General features: G+C 39.5%; 1 non-coding gene across 1 annotated transcript; it reads right to left on the bottom strand.

Moving 5' to 3' along the window:
• Window positions 1-4,719: 4,719 nt before the first annotated feature.
• LOC132000396 (U6 spliceosomal RNA) lies at window positions 4,720-4,826 on the bottom strand. The gene has a single exon (XR_009399271.1). It is a non-coding gene; the product is annotated as a U6 spliceosomal RNA (small nuclear RNA).
• Window positions 4,827-6,601: the final 1,775 nt, after the last annotated feature.

The following is a 6,601-nucleotide window of genomic DNA, read 5'->3' as shown; positions in this document are numbered from 1 at the left end:
TACAAACCAGATTCACTTGCTGTCTTCATTAGCTTGGGCTGCTGTACCAAAAATACCACAGACAAAGTGGCTTCAACAATGCAAATTTATTTCTACTTGTCTCAGAGGCTGGGAATCTCAAGAAAAAGATGCCAGTAAGTTTGGTTCCTGCTGAGAATCCACTTCCTTGTTTGTAGACAGTCGTCTTCTTGCTGTGTCCTCACACTGTGAAGAGAGACCTCTGTCCCTTCATGCCCTTATGAAAGCACTAGTCCCACCATGGGACCTCCGGTGCCATGACCTCATCCAAACTAATTCCTTCCCAAAGGCCCCACCTCCAAGTACCATCCCACTGGGTGTTAGGGCTTCAATCGATGAAGTTGGGGAACACAAGCATTCAGTCCATAGCAGTTGCACAGGGTTACCTTTTTTTTTTTTTTTAAAGGGTGTTAGTTTAAGATGAACCAAATGTCTGATTCTAGCTAAAATATGAGATGCAAACATGGTCTTTTGCGCAATTGAAATAAATATACTTGAATCCTCTTTCCAGAAATCTAATCGAGTGGAGAGTTCTAACCCTGGTCAAGTTTTCTAAAACATCCAAAACACTAACTACATTGACCTACATCTTTGTACATCGCTAGCCGCTGAAAGGTAACATTGTAGAAGTTACAAAATGTTTTGAAATAGTTCTAGAGACCTGGTGATGCTTGAACAGCTCAGCAAAATACTCAGATCTGCACATGATTATTGACTTCCTATACTCATTTTGCAGGCACTGTGCTAGATAGTGAGGATTCAACCCTCAAGTAGATTTTAATCCAGAAGATTAAAAAATCAAAAGAACAATATGTCAAAATGCGCAGAGATAATTCCATAGAAGCTAGCTTCTGGAAGGGGGCCAAAGCATCTGGCCCAGCCCTTCACGATGCAAAAGATGAAGCTGAGGTTTGGAGAGACTCACTTATTATGGACTCCCTAGGAATAGAAGACAGGGCTTCTGAGGCTCATAGGAGCACTGTTTATTTGTCAGAGAGTGCACCACAGAACCCAAATTCATATATTGATTTGTTTTAGGGTCTCATTTATGTTCTTGGCTGGCCGGCTTTCTTTTTTTCCTTCTTTCTTTCTCTCTCTCTTTCTTTCTTTCTGATTTATTTATCTATTTGAGAGAAAGAAAGCGTACCAACTGGGGAGAGGCAGAGGCAGAGGAAGAAGGAGAAGCAGACTCCCCACCAAGCTGGGAGCCTGACGTGGGACCTGGAGATCATGACCTGAGCTGAAGACAGACGCTCAACCATATGAACCACCCAGGTGCCCCTGCTTTCTTATTTTTTATAGGAGTCAAAGTCTTGCTGCACAGAATATCACGAGCATCCAATTTCAAAAAGGCACATGACAATGTTGTGAAAATTTTACAGTACCCATTTGTAAGGCATTCTTAGTGTTCCCAAGTATTCCTTCGTTTATAACGCCTAGAAGGAAATCAAACAAGCTGGTAACCTCACAACATGGAAAACATTGTTGGTGTTAAGTTCTAAGCTGTTAGATTAATGAATTAATATTTACAGGGGAGAGAGGAGTGCAAGTGTGGTTTCAGAAAGAAGTAATTGAGTCAGGTGTTCTGAAAAAAAGTTGAGCATATAACAAATATACGCACCTGACTTATAAATGATTGAAAACAGTACTTCTTCTGAGAGCGTAAATCCTATGTGTAGTACCAAGGGAAATTCTAGTAAGGTTTTCAAGATAGAGGATATAACAAATGACAGATAAATGGATGGTAGGATGCAAAGGTTAATATAGCAGTCTTGCATTTTGTGCCTTTGGCTTTTAGGTATATTCAGATTAAACTTGAACTGTTAAAAAGAAATCATGTTCTCCTTAAAGATGCCATGGGACCTCAGTGTAGCTTTCCCAGGGCCTGCTTTTCAGGTCATGAGCTACAGCACAAGACCATGTGCAACAGCTCCAGGAGAAGCCCAGAATGGTTGCACAAAATTGACGTCACCCCTAGTTCTTCCATAGTCAGAGAGTTTCAAACCCTGCTGGTGTTCTTTCCTTTTAAAAATTCTGACGTGAGCCTCAGAATCACAACCTAGAACATGTTTATTTGCTCACGTTAAATCACTTAACTCTCTCCTTTTGATGCCAGAAAAGAGCTTCCAAATATACAGAACATTATTATTTGTTTAAATGGCAGGGGTTTAAAAAAATAAAAAATAAATTAAAAATCAGCCCTAATATCCAACAGGTGGCACCCACCACGCTACACAAAATCTGCCAATTATTTGAAAGAATCTTCTGCATTTCAAAAAGATTGAGAGACTGAAAATAGTAATTAAATGTTCTTGATCAGGGTTAGTGCTGCCTATTTTCCATTTGTCCTTCCAGAGTCACTCCGCTGTTCCCGGCACTTGTTCCATGCTTGGGAGGGTGAGCTCTGTGCACAGAGGGAAGCCCTCTGGCTTCCCTGGACTTCAGCTAATGGAGGACACAAAAGAAGGAAGGAGGAAGAAGTGAAGTCTTAGAATTGACTTCCTGGGTCCCCTCGTTAGCGATACACTGCATGCTGGCTACATCCTTCTACTGAAGGCTGCTGCTTTCATCATCCAGCCTTCCCCATGCAATCACCTAACTAGAATTTAGGGAACTACTCCTTCCCTTTCCCTCTGGAGGCAGGGAGAGGAACAGCTCCTCTCACTGTGAGCCCCAGGGTGCTGGACTAGCTTTTCCTTTTCTGTTTTTCTCATGACAGATACAGAAAAACTTAAGCAAAAACATAGAGCTCAGTTATGAGGTTAGGAATTTCTGTCTGCTTTGCTTGGTGCCAGGAAGAGTATCTGGCATACAGTAGGCACTCGATACATATTTATTGCATATATTGTTATACATATAATTTTTAATGAGAACTTTAATTGTTCAGTAGATAATGTTTATGATTTGCCAATGTAGAAATTAAAAATAAATTCCTACATGCACACAAAAAACCTTCAGTCACATCCATTTTTATTACATATATTTAATTGTACATATATTCAAATATTTGAATAAAAAGGATATTTAAGAATGAGAGTGACACTGGTGGTGTCCTAATGGAAATAACTGGAGAAAGATGTTCACTACTTCAGATACAATTCAACCTTGTAAGCAGGAGATAACTCATGCCTTCTCTCTCAATTCCCCCAAAATAAACATGCTCCCCTGGCGGGGGGGGGGGGGGGGGGACAAGGAAATATTTAGTCCCAACTGAACGTCTGCACCTCTCTAGAAGCTGGGAGTAGAATGGCAAACATGCCAGATCCCACCTCTCCCCACCCTGCAGAAATGTGCTGGCCTAACGGTGGGGTAGAAGAGTACTGAGTGTTCCAGGAGCCCATGAAAGAATGATCTTTGATTTAAAACTTCGTAACTGCAGAGCTGAGGGGTAAGAAGGTGTTAGTCAGGTACCGGAAGCAGGTTGGGAAGAGAAGGGCATTCCAGGAACACGGGACAAGAGCTTGCACAAAGATGTGGAGAGTGAAAGCCTGACTCATTCAGGCAATTGAAAGAAGTTCTTTATGGCTGGAATACAGAATCTGAAAATGAGAATATTGAGAAATGAGTATGGAAAAGTAAGTAGAAGTTTTTACATAGGATTTAAGGGAGTTAAGTGCTCATTGAGTGAGAATAAATGGTAACAAAGTGATTATTCTTCCCCTAGTCTCCAAAATATAGACACACATACTTTGTATCTCTCAGTTGGAAGGAAGTTAAAGATTCCAGAGATTACTGTAAAGCAATGACTGTTGGATATTAACCCATATTTGACATGCTTAATTAACTATGGTTAAGTGTAGTTAAGCAGCTAACAGTTATTGTGTGTTTACTATGTTACAGGCACTGTAAAGTAAGAACTTTATAAGCATGACTTTTTTTTTTTAAAGATTTATTTATTTGTTTAAGAGAGAGAGAGAGAGCGCCAGTACATGCACATGAGCACAGAGAACAGGGGCAGAGTGAGAGCGACAGAGAGTCCTAAGCAGACTCTGTACTAGCAGAGTCGACAGGGGGGCTCACTCCCACAACCTGGAGATCATGAGATCATGACCTAAGCCGAATCCAAGAGTCAGGAGCCCAATAGACTGTGCCACCCACCTGCCCCTGGGTATTATGATTTCTTTTTTTTTTTTTTAATTAAAGGTTTTATTTTTTATTTCAGAGAGAGAGAGAGCACACAGAGGAGAGGGAGAGGGAGAATCAGACTCCCCGCTGTGTGGGAATCAATCCCAGGACCCTGAGATCGTGACTTGAGCTGAAGGCAGATGCTTAACCACCTGAACCACCCAGGGGCCCCTGACTTTCTTTAACACACTCACAGTAACCTGATAGATAACCCTATCAAGTAGTTACTATTTTTATCTGAAAATTACAGATAAGGAAGAAGAGTCACAGGAAAGTGAAAAGACTTACTCAAGGTTTACACAGAGAGTAAGAGATAGAGATTTTAAAAGAAGATGGGCGGGGTGTAGTTGCTTTTCCTCACCTCCTATAGAAGGCAGATTGGGAAAAATACTTGAGAACTGCATTGATATTGATCATAAATAATTAGGACTATGGTGATAAGCTTATTTTATGCAAAGGCAACAAATTGTGCACACGCCTTATATCGTGACATAGAGAACAAATTCAGTGAATAGATACATTAAGTGTTGAAATCGATGTAATACAAACACGGCAATTAAATTGCTTTCCTTTTTTTAAAATATGGAACGCGTCACGAATTTGCGTGTCATCCTTGCGCAGGGGCCATGCTAATCTTCTCTGTATCGTTCCAATTTTAGTATATGTGCTGCCGAAGCGAGCACTTAAATTGCTTTTCTAAGGGGGAAAATTGAACGGAACTTTTTTAAAAGTCAGGGAGCCATGGAAACTGAAAAATGAAATTTGAATCCAAACAGGTCATGAACCAATAAGTCAAGGCTAGGTCTGGTGCCTCATTTTCCTAACTTTAAAATTAAAAAGTGACATTTTATATTACTATATTGGAGTGTTAAAGAATTATGCATCAGACAGCTGTTTGAAAATAGTCTATGCTGTTATTATAAATGAGAAAAGACAAAGAGTTATTTGAATCAGATAATTCCAAAGTCTTTAGTGTTATTAGAAGCTTACCATTAATCTTTAAGAAAAATAAGTCTTTGGTAGTTTGACACCAGCAGATGGCACCCTAACAAAATAATTTGTGTGCCATAGGTGAACTTTCAGAGCCCTCTGTACATTCAAATGCAAGGCAAGTTCACTGTATTTGGATATGCAGGATAGAAAGAGAAAAACCAAAGATAAGACTTGCTCTTCTTGAGTCAGACGATTTTTATTTGAGGAGGAAAGGAGAAAGAACATTTTCCTTATTACTCTTTATTTTGTGAATACCTAGCTAGATGAATCACTATTATAAGAAAATCCTCTATAAATCTGCAGAAAACTCCAACTAGAAAAGGTAGCATGATTACACAGAAAGGAATAAAATGGACTGATCCATATGGTTTCCAGCCAAAAAAAAAAAAAAAAAAAAAGGGAATTTGGTGAAATAAATATTCTTTTTGATTGCTTCCACTGTCAGACATGTCACTAGAGTTTTGTTTTGTCTTATACATTTTAATTAAGAAGAACTTAAACATGAAATCTGTACCCAAGATACCTGCCACAATGCCCATTTCAATTTCAGACCTACTCAGCTTGAATTATTCCAATTAGGTAATTAGTGTTTGAATCCCCCCCCCCCCAGCCTTGCTATTTATGTGCTGTTTTTTTAAAGCAAATACAGATTATTTTGTCAAGGTCATGATAAATGCATCCATAAGGGATGAGTATATTCCTGTTTTGGAAGATGTCAGGGTTATCATTTTTTTTTCTTCATCTTTTGCATAATTCCAGGTATTTGATTTAAGGAATCAACCAGATCTACAGTTTACCCATCATTTTCTGGTCTCTGAAAAGTGTAACCAAGTTATTGGCCTTTGGCTAAACCCTCTCACCTGCCTCAGTCCCTAACAATTAATTCTTCTACAAATATATCGGTTCATAATTAACTCTGCAAGGAACTGTAATCAAAGAGTCAAACTTGGGTATAAAAACTCCCCAGGATCCAAGACCAATCCTCTGTCTGAGATGGAAACTTTAGGTACATGGCAGCAGTAACAGGAGGTAGCAGTAACTACATTCAGCCCCAATCTGCTTTCTTTGTACACTAACTGCTATGTCTTGCTCAAGAAAGGACTGAAATTAAGTATATAATTCCATCCTCTTGAAGACCTTGAATGAAAAGAAGGAAAGGCTAAATAACCTGACTAGGTATTTTAGGGCTAGGGTATTTGGGAAGAAATCAGGGTAATTTACTTGCTAAGAAAGAGAATGGTTCCTGGAGGCAAAGTCCTTTTCAAGAGAAAAGCAGCCCACATCCGCCAAAAGCCTGGGAACCAAGTGAGGCCAGTGCTTGGAAGATGAACCTCACAGAGAAGGAGATGAAGGTCCGTGAATTTACAACCTGCCTGGAGAAGATCATCCAGTTGTAAGCAATAATGATTAACACTGAGCACAAACTGTCACTTAGGGACTCTTCTAAACATGTATATAAATTAAT

The sequence above is a fragment of the Mustela nigripes genome, chromosome 13 (genome assembly GCF_022355385.1).
Source record: "Mustela nigripes isolate SB6536 chromosome 13, MUSNIG.SB6536, whole genome shotgun sequence".
NCBI lineage: Eukaryota > Metazoa > Chordata > Mammalia > Carnivora > Mustelidae > Mustela > Mustela nigripes.
Note: the sequence above shows the minus strand (reverse complement) of the source record. Positions and strands in the feature narration are given on the sequence as shown.